Here is a 16,946-nt window from a genome sequence, read left to right on the forward strand (position 1 = left end):
CTTTTCTTTTTCTCTTTCTGGGACTCTGATAATATGAATGTTAGTTTTTGTTTTTGTTTTTGTTTTTTTTTTTTATTATCACTGAGACTTTGTTAAGCTTTTTCAGTCTATTTTCTCACTGTTGTTTAGGTTGGGTAAATTCTGTTGATCTGTTCTCAAGTTCACTGCTTCTGTCTTTGTCATCAGCGCTCTACTATTGAGCCCATCCAAAAAGTGCAAAGATTTTTTTCAGTATCACATTTTATGATTCTATAATTTTCATTTGGTTCTTTTTTATACCTTCTTTTTGTTTTTGTTGTTGAGATTTTCTAGTTCTTCATTTCAGAAGAATTACTAAATGCCCTTTTTGGTATTTTTTTTATGGCAACTTTAAAATTCTTGTCAGATGATTGCAAGGTCTGATTCTTCTCATCTTGGCATCTGCCGGTTATCTTTTTTCATTCTAGTTGTGATTTTTCTGCTTCTTGGTATGAGTGACATATGGGTGTCCTGGACATTTTCGATTTTATGTAATGAACCTCTGGATTCTGTTTAATACTTTTTTTCTTAAAGATTTTATTTATTTATTTGACAGAGAGAGAGAGAGAGAGATCACAAGTAGGCAGGGAGGCAGGCAGAGAGAGAGAGAGGAGGAAGCAGGCTCCCTGCTGAGCAGAGAGACAGATGCAGGGCTGGACCCTGAGGCAAAGGCAAAGGCTTAACCCACTGAGCCATGTAAGTGCCCCTCTGTTTAATACTTTTAAACATGTATTTCCCCTGTTAGGTGTAGTATAAAGGCTGGGTGGGTATATCTATTCCACTTCCCATTATGCAAATGAAGGGCAGTGATTCATACTGCTTTGTGGCAGGTGGGTAGAGTGACAGGTAAGTTCCTCTTTTAGCCCCCCTGATACCTTGCCAAGTACAAGTGGGGCATTGGCCAAGCCTGACTTTTTACTCTGAGAGGGCCCCAGCTGATGACAGAGGAAGGGGAGGAGGGAAATCACATGCCACCCAGTGCCACTTTTTTCTCCTCCCTCCTTTTATCTCTTGATGCCAGCTCTCTGTTGGGCCCCATTGACACTGGAGTGGGGGTGAGAAGCAGAGTGGTGATGAGCCCCACTTCTCACTGGCTCATTAAGTCTCTGCTGCCAGGTGGGAGTGGAGGCTCAGCATATTTCTGGACCTTCTAATACCACCTGGGTGGGGCAGTCAAAACATTCACTACTTATGTTGGGCAGGAGCTGGAAGACCAATTTACTACTCAGCCATGCTGACACTAATGTGGCAGGGGAATCAGAATCTTGCCTGCTTTAGCCAGGTGGGACTGGGGGCTGGGGTTGGTGGGTAGAAGAATCCTTCCCTGCTTGTCCCTGATGCCACCACTGTGTGGGGACATTGGAGTATTTGACCACTATTTGACATCCTTGTGCAAGAGATATGGGAGGTAAAGTGGTAGAGGAGATGCGGGGTTAACAATCACCTCATTTCTTGGCCCAGTTGAAACTATGGGAGTGTATTCATGGGGATGGATTTTCCATTGGTTTTTGGTTTGAGTAGGGTAGATATTGCCAAAAATGTTTTCTGTTAGGCTACCCTTTTCCTGGTATTTTGGCTAAGAGGAATAGGCACTGCTTGAAGAGTTTTCTTTTGGGTCAGGGGTGTCTATACCTGCTGGAAGTTCTAGCTTAGAGGCTTCTATGGGGCTCTGTCTGAGATATATGGGAGGCAATAAAGAAACACAGGGAACTCACCTCAAATCCCAGGGTCCTCAGACAATTTGCCCTTCCACCTTTCAGAGCCCAACTGTGATTGTTTTTATGTTGTATGGATGGTGAGAGCAAGGATCTGGAAGGAAAGGTCTAATTTATCTTGGTCAGACCTGGAAGTCACCAACATGTTTGTTCGTTCTTTCTTTCTTTCTTTCTTTCTTTCTTTCTTTCTTTCTTTCTTTAATTTCACCAACAGTATCTTTTGAAGAACTTAAATTTTTAAATTTTATGAATCCAAGTTATCAGTTTTTTTTTTCTTTCATGAATAGGATGCCGCCTTTAAATAAGGTGTTAGCTGTTATTTTTCATAAATGCCTTTTATCAGGTTTAGGAAGTTCCTTTCTACTCCTAATTTGTTGGGAGTTTTTTTTATTAGTCATGTATGTTGAATTTTGTGACATGTTTTTCTACATCTGTTGAGATGAGTATATGTTTTTTCTAAGTTTGTTATCTGTTGAAATACTTGGATTAATTTTTGAATGTTAAATTAACTTTGTATTTCTGGCATAAGCCCCACTTAGTCATAGTGTATTATACTTTTTAAATTTGTTAAATTTAATTTGCTTAAATTTTGTTTACAAACTTTTCATGCATTTTCATTGAGAATATTGGTTTGTAGTTTGTGTTTTATTATTATTTCTTCGTCAGTTTTTGGTATCAGCATTTTCCTTAGATATTACTTGGTTATATTTTCTAGACTTCTCAGTGCCCATAAACCTCATTTCTATTTCTTGTTTCAGCAGGTCTTCTTTTGATATATTCCCACCTTGCCAACAATAATTAAAGCCTCTGATGGTTAGTAATTAACTTCAAGGTCAAGAATAAATTAGTATACATTTGAATTACAATCTTTTGATTTATAGTGGCCCCAAAATGAAGGTAATTAAATGTTACAGCATTAAACTGTGATCAAATCTTTAAGGATGAATATTCAAGTAGTTCATTTAAATAAGAAGCCTGAAATTAAAAAACTAAAATTTTTTCAGGAATTCTTCTAAACCATCTCCACATCAATTGTTTTTAGCTCGTTTTCCTAATAAAATACTTTAGTGACCATAAAAAATATAAACATGAAACATACTTAAACTTGTTCCTATTTTTTCCCCATTGGTTTTTAACTTTACTAAACTATTGTGAACTAATTATACAAAGTGATGATAATTAATTTGCATCTTTAGACAAGTGAAAGCTTTTTACAAAGGATGGTTATTAAATGTTTAGTATCTCTAAAGAGGTTGGAGAAAGAAAAAATAAATAAATCCTTATTACTAGAAGAAATAAGGGGTTTACAGAACAGAAGAACACAAATAAGGATTCTTTGATGCTAGCTCTGATACCACTAAGAGAGTCTGCTGTTTCTTTTCCCTGCACTAGTTCTATATGGTGCAATTCCCTCCGTCTTTCATTACAGTAATGCCTTAAATTTGATATTTAAATCAGGTGATTATTAGAAACTCAATTTTTATTAAAAAATTTAAGTGAGGTATAAGATTATCTGATAAATAGAACATGAATCTTCCATATGTTTTAAATTTTTCCATTGTTTTCCTTGTTTATAAAAAGCTTAATACAAATCTTTACATTTCCGGGTAGTTTTAATAGCATTACTGTTTTTAAGACTACTCTTTTCTGATACAATCTTATTTGAAATGTTTCCATCTCTCAATAATTGTGTTTTTCCATCTTCATTCTATGCTTGATATGTCATATTTAAGGGAATCCAAAATGCTCTTGTGCAAGGTTCTGTGATAGTACAGTATAACTTGAATGAGAACATTATCACAAAGGAAGATGCACTTTAACAACCTTCTCAAGTATTTTGGTAGTACAGCAGAGGAGGGGAACTTTTCTTCAGGACCTTCTCTCCACCTTCTATCTACTAACTTTTTGGTGTTCCTGCAGTCTTGATTTTCAAGATACTTGATCTCTGAAAGCTTTTGGTTTTTCAAGAGTTGTTCAAAATTTTGAGCTTACCAATTAAACTCTGTTTTTAAATTATTTTTGAATCTTTAGAATATGTATTTTCTGCCTTTATATGGTATTTCAGCAGAAGATGAGGTGTTAAATGTGCTATCTTTATCAGATATATACTCTATTTAATATTCACATTAAGTCTGGATGGTAAGTAATATTATATGTACTTTTTTTTTTTTAAATAGTAAACAGAGGATGAAGCTCCAGCTTGGAGAGACTAAGTTACATATTCAAGATCACACAACTAATTGGTAAGAGAACACATACTAAGTCCAAGGCATACTTGAACCTACATCCCATGATATTGTCTTGAAGTATGGTCAGGATGACCTAGTACCAATTTAGAAGAATGTCCAGTAGAGGGGAGATTCATACAACATTTCAGACACCATGAAGGCTTATTCTGAAATCCTTTGCAACATTATCTAAAATCATAAATGTTCAACTATGCAGATACACAAGTGACTGTAAAATGAATGAGCATCATTTTGCTACTTCCATGAGTTAACAGATTTGCTTATCAAAACTTCAGAGAAGTAAGTGAAATCTTATCTTTCTTTTTCTATCCAATTAAAATTCCATAAATTCTATAAACCCCCAAATTTTATAAAAACCAACATTTTGATTTTTTACATAAAGACAGTAAAATAATGGAACTAGAATATCCTGAAATCTTTGGGAAAGGTTAAGAGATATCTCAAGTATCATCTACAACTTAAAAATCCTATTCTTGGCCAAAAGTATGGCTGTATGGCTAACATCAATGTCTAGAATTTTATATTTCTTGTACTTAAAGAAGATTTTATTTTATATCCTTTATTAAAAGAAAACCTTTATTTTTTAATCATTTGAAGGATTGATTTTGTTATCCATTGTCTTGTAGAAAAATGGGATTATAGATAGGGTAGGCAGAATAGTCAAGAAAATTGCATTTTATTTTTTATCTCTATGCATGTATTCATTGCTTAAAGGGTCTCATTAGCCTTTAAGTTTACCAGGCAGTTACAAAACTCTTTGATATGTGATTGAACATTGGTTCTCAGCAAATGCTGTGAAAGCATCACAGAGTGTGACAGACTCTATGGACATCTTTCTTAGAACCTGGGAGAGCCCTTTGAAGGGCTGTAGTTGCTGCTGATAATGATTCACACTTGAAACCAAGTGAGTGACTGGAGCTAGCTCATCCAGAGAGGTCTGAGTGTCCCAGGGTAATTTCTTGACTGGTAGATGTACGAAGTACTCACTGCCTTGCTTCCAGAAGGGAGATAGCAGCCTGGTACAATCCTAGAGTCAGACTGAGTCTAGGTGCACCAGAAATCAATTCCTTGCTTAGCTTCTCTGACTTTTCATCTTGCTTCCTTCACTTCTGGTCTCTCCTGAGAAGACTCCCTTAAAAAACAACTTGGAGAAGAATCCTAGTCTTAGAGTCTGCTATTAGGGAACTAGATTTATGACTTGTGGCAATTTAGCTATCAGAACTCACCTTCCTTGTCTATATTTCAAAAGTGTGCCTAGGTTTACTTTTGATCTATATAGAGGCCTATATAGCTATTAAGATTGCTGGTTGTGTTACCTGATTCTGTTTTGCCTTTTTTCTAGACTCTTCTTCCATTGATGGAAAATACTGAGGTTATATATTATAAACAAGATGAATTTCATTGGCTGTTGAATGTGGAAGGAAAATTCTCATTTTATTTGTATTTTTGAGGATATTACTAAGAGTATGACACATAGCAAAGTGACAATCAATGGTAGTCACCTCCTTTCTTGCTGTATGCTTTTAGAAATATTTTATAATCACTCTTCTGTCTGTTCCCAATTTTATTGTATCCCACCCATTTCTCCTGCTGGCAGCTTCTCACTATGTTTTATGTATTTGTCAGTTTTACCTGTTTAGAAATATAATGGATATCAAACAGAAGCTGATTTTTACCCCCATCCAATGTGGACACCATTAATTTATAACAAAGCTATTTTCCCATTACTGAGGAAAAAAAAAGAAAAGAAAAGAAGAAAAAGAAAGCAAATAGCTGGTTTGATGGGGAAAAAAATCTGCCTTAATCCTTGGGGAATGAGGAGTTCAGATGTGATACAAGCTGACAGAGGGTGAAAAAATAATCTTCAGGCAGATAAATCAGTGCAGCTAGAATGGGCAGGATAGGATAGCATCCTGGAGAAGAGAACACAGGGTATCCTGGGGCCACACAGTTCACTTAGAAAAGGTGATATTGGGGAATGGCAATAATCAGTTTACTAGTGTTTACAATAATGAAAGAGTGCTAAAAATAGAAAAGTGAAGTTTTGGATATATCACATATAAAGGAGGTTCATCTGCTTAGAATCCTTTTAAGATTATTGTTCTATCTCAGTTGATATTTTCCTAAACACCAGTAGAGGCCTCCAGATACTTCATTAAGTAAATAAACACACCATCCCTACACAGGGGAAAGGATGATGCCTATTGTGTCCACTAACATGGAGAGGAATCAAATGGAATCTTTGATGAAGATGAATTCATTGAGAATCAACTATGATTAGAAGAGGTGTTAAGCTTTGTTGTATAACCTACTCAAATGCCCATTAAAAAAATACTTGGTCTAGATTAGGAAGTCATGATACATGTAATTATTGTTATTTTAGATCACATTAAATTAATTATCACAATGTGGACATTTCTCTGTGAACAATTTATCATGTCAGTAAGTCTCAAGCCACCTAACTTGCCCAGTATTCTTGGAATCAAAACACTGTAGTTGAAGAGGATGGCAGCAAGGTAATTTGTGGACCCTAACCTGGGTTATTTGGCAAGTAATACTTTTCTGTCTCAAATTTTGAACTGAGCATAATTATAAAAGAAAGTTTGTGAAATAGTTACTAGCCATGAAAGCTAGTAACTAGCCATGAAATACATGGTTACTAGTTATTAGCCATGAAAATACAACCAACTCAATAAAGAACCTACTAATGAGCAGTCTGAAGCTCCTCTTTTATTTTTGTTTTTTTAAGATTTATTTATTTGAGAGAGAGAGTGAGAGCGAGTGGCGGGAGGGGCAGAAGGAAAGAATCTTCAAGCAGACTCCCCTCTGAGTGCAGAGCCTGCCTATGTCTACGTGGGGCCTTTTCTCAGGACCCATGAGATCATGACCTGAGCCAAAACCTAGAGTCCAGTAGGATGCTTAACTGACTGAGCCACCCAGGCTCCCCACTCCTCTTTTATTTTTAAGTGTATGTGCATTTATATGTGTGATTGAAAATAAGCTACAAAATCTACATGACTATTATTGATTAACCACATATTTCCCCCCTAAGTTTTAATGAATAATCACAATTAGAAATTGTCTAGGTCCTGTAACGCCCTAGGACATCTGCTGCTTCTGAGGTAAATCCATCAGATTCTGTGAATCACTGATAAAATCCCCTCAGCCCCAACCCCCATTAACTTTAAGAAACTCCAGCAGCTTCATTATATTTTAGACACTTCTCTGACTGTACCTTTAGCTGACAGTATAAATACATTCATTTTGCTGTCACATTAATTGATTTTAGCTAATTAGGAGCACTTTTTTTTTGCCCTAATTTGATAAGGAAGTGTGAATGCATTTTCCCCCCATAGCAGGTTTGTTATTTGCTGGGGTATTAGGAGAGTGTTAATTAGGCACAGTTCTGTCAGGCTGACGGTTGTAAACAGCATTCACCACACAGACTAAAACGGGCAGAGTGGAAGCTGAGTTTTGGCCACAGGTGTGATTTGTTGGAGTAGGTTAGCTACCTCTGGACTAGAAATCTGCCATAGGTGAATACGTGTATGCCAGGGAAGCACCAAATCTGTTCTTTCCTTCTACAAAGGCTCCTCATAACTGAGGTCTCCCTTTTCCCCATTTCAAAACCTCTCAGGAAGCTGTCTCCCCTCAGTCACTGTCATTCTCTCTCAACCCTCTGGCAACCAGTTTTATGTTCATCCTGCCCCTTCTTAATTTTAAGGCAAAAGTCACGGTTTTTGAAAATTCACTGGCCCTGAGGTATTTGTAGATCTTTTGAGCAGTTGGGCTCAGAGATTTCTTTGTTCATTCCCTTCTGCTGAAGGCATAACGGGGCTGACTGACTGCTGTCTGCCTGGAGCAGTGAAGCAAAGGGAAAGAAACAACAGCGCAGTTGAGATTCCTGCTAGAGCTTGTTTGTAAGTGGAGCCCATTCAGTGTCTTTTGTTTATTTGTGAGACTTTTCTTAGGAAATGTATAAAAAGGGACTTGAAACAAGTAACCATTTAGGAAAGGAGAAGAAGGGATGTTTGACAACATCATTTCCAATTTTGTGAGAAATGCTCATTTATATCATGTGAATTTTCTGTGAAGATAGAGTTGTTCTCTAAGGCATGTGCTTTGTATTTCCTTTGTTTTCTCTTGTAGCTTTACATTAACTCTTAACACATTAGTCCCCCATCCTGCTTGTGGCCAATCTGTAAATAATAGGAGCAAATAAAATCATCTCTGAACATCCTACAGTTATTACTTTCTAAAATTTTGATTTCTGCAAATCAAACCTCAAATGTTAATCTCATTACCAAAAGACCTAAAAAGGTCTTTTTACCTTCATTGCAAGTATCTGCTGTTGTCTGCTATTTATAAGTGCCTTTGAGTCACAAAATATATGTGTCTAAAAGAGGACAGAGGACGGAAGCATTAACAGAATGCCAAGCTCTCTGATAGAAGTATCGATAGAGTGGAAGGAATATATTTGGAGACTCCATCCATCTTTTGGTTATGAACTTGTTTACTTGGTCTATTGTGAGTCTTACTTGTCTTTGTAAAATGCAGATATTAATACCTCTTCTAGCATAGTTATCATTATTAAATGTCTTTTTCTTTTGTCATCCTTGTGTTCATCATGGTCCTTGTTAATTTTTAAAACAAAAGTCACGATCATTTAATAATGGTTAGCAAGTAATAGGTGATTATTTATGTGACTGCTCTCGTTGTTCCCCATTACTATAAGCTCCATGAGGATGACGTATGTATCTCATTTCAACACTGTGTCCCCAGCTCCTGGAACGTGGCAGACGTTCAATAAATGTTTGTTGTATAGCTGTGAAATGTCGGCTATTATGGCAACTAATATTGATATGATTGTTACTTTTTGTAGTTAAAATTTACTAGCTAAAATCCAACATACACACAAATTATATAAAAACAAAATTATATAAATTATATAAAATTATATAATTTTATATACCATATAAAATTATATAAATTATATAAAAACAAAAGCACTATTTATATTTGTTTTTGAAGTAAGTCCGAAAATACATTATATAAGCTTCCATCTCAAGAACAGAGGAAAAAAGCAAATCAAAGCCAAAGCCTTTCTAAAGAAAGTAGAAAGAAGGAAATCCTAAAAATAAGATCTGAAATCAGTGAAATAGGAAACAAATATAAAATAGTGAAAAATCAACAAACAAAAGGTAATTTTGCTAATCAAATTACTAATAAAATTCCTAAATCTTTAACAAAATTGACAAAGAGAAAATAGAGAAAATGAAAACATTCTCAATGTAATAGATTTAAAAAAGTGGTTATTGGGGCGCCTGGGTGGCTCAGTGGGTTAATCCTCTGCCTTCGGCTCAGGTCATGATCCCAGGATCCTGGGATCGAGCCCCGCATCGGGCTCTCTGCTCGGCGGGAAGCCTGCTTCCTCCTCTCTCTCTGCCTGCCTCTCTGCCTACTTGTGATCTCTCTGTCAAATAAATAAATAAAATCTTAAAAAAAAAAAAAAAGTGGTTATTATGGGGCACCTGGGTGACACAGCTGGTTGAGCATCTGACTCTTGGTTTCAGCTCAGGTCATGATTTCAGGGTCCTGAGATTGAGCCCTGTATTGGGCTCTGTGCTAAGCAGAGTCTGCTTTGGATTCTTTCTTCCTTCCCCTCTGCCCTTCCTGGTCATGTGCTCTGTATCCTTCTGTCTCATCCTCTCTTTCAAATAAATTGATAAATCTTAAAAAAAAAAAAAGGTGGTTATTACATGCATACTAAAAACAATTTAAAAAGCAATATTGAGAAAACTTTAGATATCTACCATGTAAATGAAATTTTAAAATTTTACAAAAATAATTACCAAAAATGATACCATTTATCACCTATATTCTGAGGAAATTGAAAATATTATCATGAAAACCTCCCAGAAGAAAACTCCAAGCACTAAATGGCATCCTCATGAATGCTTCTTAATACCTATAATGAGTGAACTTGTAAGAACTGGAAGAGGAGCACTTCTTAATACATTTTATGAAGTCACCATAATCTTGATACCAAAATTTGACCAGGACACTACAAAAAAGGGAGAATTAGCAACCAAACATAGATGTGAATAATCTTTAAAAATTAGTAAATATTATATAGCAATATATAAATCCCCATGATTTATGCCTATATAAACCTCATTTTTAACGGGGTGAGTTAACAATGAGATATCAGTCAATGTCACAATTATGTTTATAGCAGCACTATTTTTAAGTTATATACTGGAAACAACCCAAATGTCCTTTAACAGAATAGGTATATAAATTGTGGTATGTTTATAAAATGAAATACTATACAGCTATGAGATTAAATGAACTCTAACTAAATTAAAAAAAAAAAACACAAAACAAAACATAAGTGACAATCACAAAAATAGTATTGAGCAAAAGAAGCCAAAGTATTATAAATCAGATAATGTTTAAGGTTGGATGGAGGTAGTAGTGACTGGGAAGCGGTAAGAATGAGGTTTGAAATTGTTTTTTCTTGATATGGGTGTCTTACAGTGGTGTGTTCAATAGTGAAAATCCATTAACATATTCAATTATGATTAGTGCATTTATACGAATGTTTATAGTACTTCAAAAAGAAGTTCAGATGATGCACACACACAAACAAAATGTAATAATGTACCCTAATATTTGATCTGCAAAGCTTGGCATATGTGTCCATGGTATGTGGCAGCAAACTCCCATTGTGACCACCGTAGCATCAAACAAATCATATTTAGTATGAAGTAAGGGGAAAAATTAAGTAAATGCAATAAGAACTAAGTTGCTTAGTCTGGACAGCAGGTGCTCATATAAATGTATAAATAGATCAATCCATAATATGCATATTACTTTTTTCCCTTATTTTTTCTCTGAAGGGTTTACACTGTAACCATTCTTCAGTGCTCGTAAATAAAAAATATATTATCATTTTATATTGTCCAAAGAGCATTTTATTACATAGATATATTAAAATCCATTTAAAAATTACCTTTGTCTAAACATTTTAGGTGGTTTTCAAATTACTGCCATTCCGAACAGTGCCTAAAAGGTCTCCCTTTACAATGTCTGGAGTGCTCTGCTTCTGGCAATCTGTCATATACATTCCATTTCATCATTGTTCACTGCCAGCTGCACACAATTCACATGGCAGAGAGAAAGGCCGTACCAGTATTCTTAATCATAACTGAACTCTTCTTTTCCAGAATGGCATCTCAGAAGCCTATTCTAAAATAATGTTCCTTGAGACCACTCCTGATTAGATTAGAAGGTCTAGGTAAAGAAACAATTCAACTTTATTACCTTCAGATCTGCTGTATTCTTTGAGGAGGCTGGGATGTTATGGTGCAATTGTTCTGAAACTTTCCAATAACTAACATTTTGCATATTTTTAACCTAAAAATGAAGTGCTCATTTTGTGAGCATATTTTAAATTCCTAGTAATGCCTCAACTTTTCAGGCTTTCTTATTTGAATAAAACCAAATTCTGCTCAAAAGAAAATGAAAGAAAGAGAAAGGAATAGAAGAATAGCTCTGAAAACATACTGTTCCTCATTTTTCTTGACACTGTATTTCCATCCAAATGAATGCATATTATACTTTCAAAGTGGTAAATAGATGTTCATAATTCATTAATCCATAGTTCAAAAGCAAGGACAAATGTTATTTCTGTGCCACCACTTATTTAAAGGAGAGTAAAAGAATGCAATTCTGATTTCATTGCAGTGAGATTATTCTTCTTCGCATGAGATGCAACATCTACATGGGCAAACACAGCTGACTCTTTGCAATAGCTCTGTAGGAGAGAATGAAAGGAGATAAATCCATTGAGAGAGTTGCACAAGCCAACCTGACCAGAGACTGAAATCCTGTAAAACTTGATTTGTGTCAAGCAAGGAGGGAAACTTCCTCTTCAAAACACATGGTAGGTGGCATCTTCTTCCTTTAAAATGTTTAGGTAAGATAAGCTAGTTCATAACAACATACAGTGTCACTTCCCCAGCAAAACATGTCTTAGGGGATGACTGATTCAGTTTTCTTTTGATAAATAAACCTTAAGGGGTCTTGCATCCATTTCTTTTCCTTCAATCTGTCACTTTACTCTGGTTTATAATGAATGAATCCAATCTGCTTGGATGTGTACGTAAAAATTTATAAAAACAAAGCTAGTACACTTTGGAAATGTGCTATCATGTATTTTTATTTTTCCATGCCTTTGAGAAAAGTTCTTGTTGATTTTTACTCTAATACCAGGGCAACTTTGAGTAGCCATCATTTGAGGGTAATTTGCTCTGATATTCTTGTGCACTGACCTATTTGCTGAAGAATGTTTTTTTCTTCCCTTTAAAATTGTTGACTACATGAGATAGGGATAGAGCTGCTTCAGAATCCACAGAAAGGTGACAACATAGCAGGATAAATGTACTAATTGTTCCTCAAAATCTCTGAAAAAATTTAAATGAACATCTGTTTGAAGAATAGAGCTATTAAAGGGAATGTTCTGCACAAACAATATGCCATGCAGAATAGTTGTACAATAATGCTGTGAAATTGTTTAATTAACTCATAAAAGAGGGAATCTAATACAGGAAATGTATGCAGTGCACTCTGGAGATATTTGACAGTCTTTAAGAGCAGATGTGATTATGATTATAATTATTTTAGTAAATTGAACCATAATTTCTCTTTCTGTTGTACAATAAGGTGCATTATATTATGAATCTTAAGTAAAAAAAACCTTTAAACATAAGAAATTCATGCAAATCATGACTTCTGTTAAAACTACAGTATTGCTATCATTACCTTTTTAAATTGAGGCTTACCCTTGTAAATACAGCTGAGAAAAATAAGTTTTCAACACGTAACTAGGTGGAATTTTAGGTGTACTTTGTTGAAATTGGTTTCAATATTTTGTAGACATGACTTTCACCATTGATTTGGATCATAAAATAGTATTTTTATATCTTATTTATAAGATCAATTATTTATTTATTATTGATAAAGTCGTGGTGTGTAGTGAGTACGGAGCATTTTTATTTTATTATCAGAGAAACTCCATCAGAGACCCTATAGTACTGAACATGAGGGCTACGACAGTTTTTCTTTTCCTTTCTTTATGTGTGAGGTCAACTGCTTTGACTTGAAGGGGATTCATTGACTAACTTTCTTTCTACTTGATGAACTAACTTTCTACTTTCATTCCTAAGACTTCCTTACTCTACTTTCTACCATACTTGGGTTGTTGGACGCTACCATGATATATATTAAGTTTGTTTGATATTACTATGCAAATTTATTATATCTATGCCCTTCTATTATTTTTCACTCTTATTCATTTTGGAAATTGCATATTTATATATTCATAACTTTAGTCAGTAATTACAAGAATGTTACATTTTCTGTATATTGCCTTTATCACTCTTATTAACTAAAATTACTGCTAGAAGGAAATTAATCAGACAAATTAGTATGCTTATTCATGAAACCTAGATTATAGTAAACCCCAAGATTAAGACTAATGAAACAATTACTTATTTAATCATTATTAAAAATGAGAACATTGCTCAGATATTTGACAGTAACTGCAGCAAGCTTTGAAAGTAGACAAATGAATGTGTTTTTCTTGACTGCTCTTTCATGAAAGCAAGATTATTATCACCTGCTGGGAATTTTGCTTTCATATTTGATATTTTCCCTAGGAAAAAAAAGTCTCTCCTTACTAGAAAAAGAGAAAATTTAATTTCTCCAATAGACTTCTCTCTTTGAAAGTTAAGCTATTCTGACTCTGACTTTTCAAAAGTTAAGATGTATGTGAAAGTGTTCTTAAGTCAAGGCTATAGCCACTTATAGGCACAATATTTTTCCTACTTTATAAAAATAAATACCATATAGAGGTATAAATATTTACTTAAAGTATTCCTTAAAACAAATTGAAAAAAATTTAGGTTAGACATGTATTAAAAAGTGAAAGGACTAGTACTATAGGACTGAAAATTAATATTCATAATCCTCTCCATATCTACATGCTATGTCAGCAGCTTTGTGGTGCCCAGTTTATTTAATCATGCCTGCTTTTAGGTCTTCTAGGTGAATGCCTTCATGTACTGCTTTTCTTATTTCTCCATTTAGACATTAGAGGAAAGTTAGTGATTTTCTGCTATAATAGCTAAAGATTTTAGTCACACCACTTCCCATGTTTTATTCCCTCTCTGTCTAAAAAGTTCTGGGTTAGTAACTTTATTAGGTACTTTTGCTAATCTAAATATTATATGAAAAATATCTATTGGGGCACTTGGGTGGCTCAGTGGGTTAAAGCCTCTGCCTTTGGCTCAGGTCATGATCCCAGGGTCCTGGGATCGAGCCCCGAATCGGGCTCTCTGCTCAAGGGGGAGCCTGCTTCCCCACCTCTCTCTCTGCCTGCTTCTCTGCCTACTTGTGATCTCTGTCTGTCAAATAAATAAAATCTCTTAAAATAAAAAAAAAGGAAAAATACCTATTTATTTTTGTTTCAAATCCAAACACTCTCTTGACTCATGATATTGTAAGGTAAAAATTCCTAACATTCCTTAACTTCCTTACACTTCCTTACTCTACTTTCTACCATATTCCTAACACTCCCTTAGTCTACTTTCTACCAAACTTGGGTTGTTGGACAAAATAGTGGATGAAACTTGAATTTTACATTTGAATTTTAAATAAACAACAATAACACTTCCTTACTCTACTTTCTAACACTTCCTTACTCTACTTTCATTCCTAACACTTCTTTACTTTCTACCATACTTGGGTTGTTGGACAAAATAGTGGATGAAATTTGAATTTTACATTTGAATTTTAAATAAACAACAATAAATTTTTTAGTATAAACCTGTCCCAACTTTGTATATATTCATTTTTCAGTAGATAAAGTGATATTTGATTAATTAGACTTGAGAAAGAAGAATATATTGGGGGGATACAAAAAATAAGATAAACAATTTACCTGTATAGACCCCAAAATTGTAGGAGTTGGGGGTACCAGATACTTCTGAATTGGGCTTAGGAGACAAAGCTAAAATCAGAAAGATTGGTGAAAGGAATATTTTATCTTAGGAGTAGCTACACTCCCAGATCACCTCTCCAAGCCATCATAGCCAGGCTAAATCCAAGTCAGAAGAATTTCCCAGCAGAGGAAATTAAGTTTCCATTTCTGGCAAAGTTGATCTAAAGAGACTGTTAACTCAGGGACATTAAGCAAAACAGAGAACAAGGTGTAGCCCTGAAATGGAAGCAAGAAGATTGAGTGGAAATTGGTGTTCTATACTGGGAGTCTTTCAGCCTTCTTTTCTTTTTGGCTCTCAGAATGCTGATGGCAGTGCCATTGAGAAGTAACCTAAAGAGTTCCTAGCCTGGGCTCAAAAGACTGGCTCAAAACAAAAGGTTTACAAAACTATCATTAGGACATCTCAAGTGAAGTAGCATGGTCCCCTGTTTATTGCTCTTGGTGAGAGCCATCAATCCAATGATTTTTTTCCTCCTTCAAAGTTTTATGATCTCATATTTAAATATAAATTGCTGACTAGGGAAAATCAAACATTGGAACTTCTTAATGCAGAAGGCAAAGACCGAAGTGAACAAGTAGAGAAGGGAGACTCAGAGGAAACAAAGTTGATAAAGGAAAGACAATAAAACTTAAAAAACAAAGAGCCTTCACACATTACCTGGGCAGGGGTTCATACAGCCTTGTTTTGCATTCCCATCATAACTTAAAGGGAAACTTTCACGATGTCCTGAGTCCTTGATGTTCTGCAAATGAAGGAGGGGGATGTCCTCAAATTCCTTAAAGCAGGAATCCAGTTAAGCGGCACCAACCTTGACTTTCAAATGGGACAGTACATCTACAGAAGGAAAAGTGGTGACATCTACATCATAAATCTGAAGAGAACCTGGGAGAAGCTTCTACTGGCAGCTCATGTCATTGTTGCACTGAAAACCCAGCTGATGTCACTGTCATATCATCCAGGAATACTGGTCAATAAGCTGTGTTGGAATTTGCTGCTGCTACTGGAGCTACTCCTTCACTCCTGAAAACTTCACTAACAAGGTCCAAGCAGCCTTCCAAGAGCTGAGACTTTTGGTGGTTATTGATCCCAAAGCTGACTATCAGCTTCTCACAGAAGTGTCTTATATTAACCTGCCTACCACCAGTGTGTAACACAGACTCTTCTCTGCACTTTGTGGACACTGCTATCTCTTGCAACAAGAGTGAAGCTCACTCAGTGGGTGTGATGTGGTGGATGCTGGCCCTGGAAGTTCTACACAAGCATGGCACCATTTCCTGTAAAAAACCATGAGAGGTCAGGCCTGATCTCTACATCTTCAGAGATCCTGAAGAACTTGAAAGGGAAGAACAGGCCTCTGCTGAAAATGCTGTGACCAAGGAGGAGTTTCAGGGTCAAGTGGATCGCTCCAGCTCCTGAGTTCACTGCTACTCAACCTGAAGTTGCAACCTGAAGAAGGCATCCAGGTGCCCTCTTTGCCTACTCAGCAGTTCCCTACTGAAGACTGGAATGCCCAGCCAGCCCCTGAAGACTGGTCTGCCACTCCCACTGCTCTGGCCACTGAATGGATAGGAACAACCACTGAGTGATCTTCAGCTGCTCTTCCACAGAGACTAACAAAATGGAAATAAAATTGACAGAAAATAGTTCCTAAAAATTAAAAAAAAACCATAAAAGAAAGAAACTGCAAGTAAAGTAAAGTTCTCAGTAAGATAAGACTTTGCATTTGAACAAAGAACAGGATATTTTCACAAGGGAGCTTCTCTTGAATAAGAAAGAACTCTTTCAAACTATAAGCAGGAAAAGAATAAGCCTAAAAATCAGTAAGATGGTTGGAATATATATATTTGAGGCAGTCTTCTTAGAAGTAACACCAAAAGACAAAAGGTGAAAAATTGGAA

At 35.5% G+C, this 16,946-nt stretch overlaps 1 pseudogene; it reads left to right on the plus strand.

Annotated features, from left to right (window-relative positions):
* Nucleotides 1-15,769: 15,769 nt before the first annotated feature.
* Nucleotides 15,770-16,657, plus strand: LOC116867855 (annotated as a pseudogene).
* Nucleotides 16,658-16,946: the final 289 nt, after the last annotated feature.

Source organism: Lontra canadensis, unplaced genomic scaffold, assembly GCF_010015895.1.
Source record: "Lontra canadensis isolate GAN:19392208 unplaced genomic scaffold, GSC_riverotter_1.0 scaffold13, whole genome shotgun sequence".
Lineage (NCBI taxonomy): Eukaryota > Metazoa > Chordata > Mammalia > Carnivora > Mustelidae > Lontra > Lontra canadensis.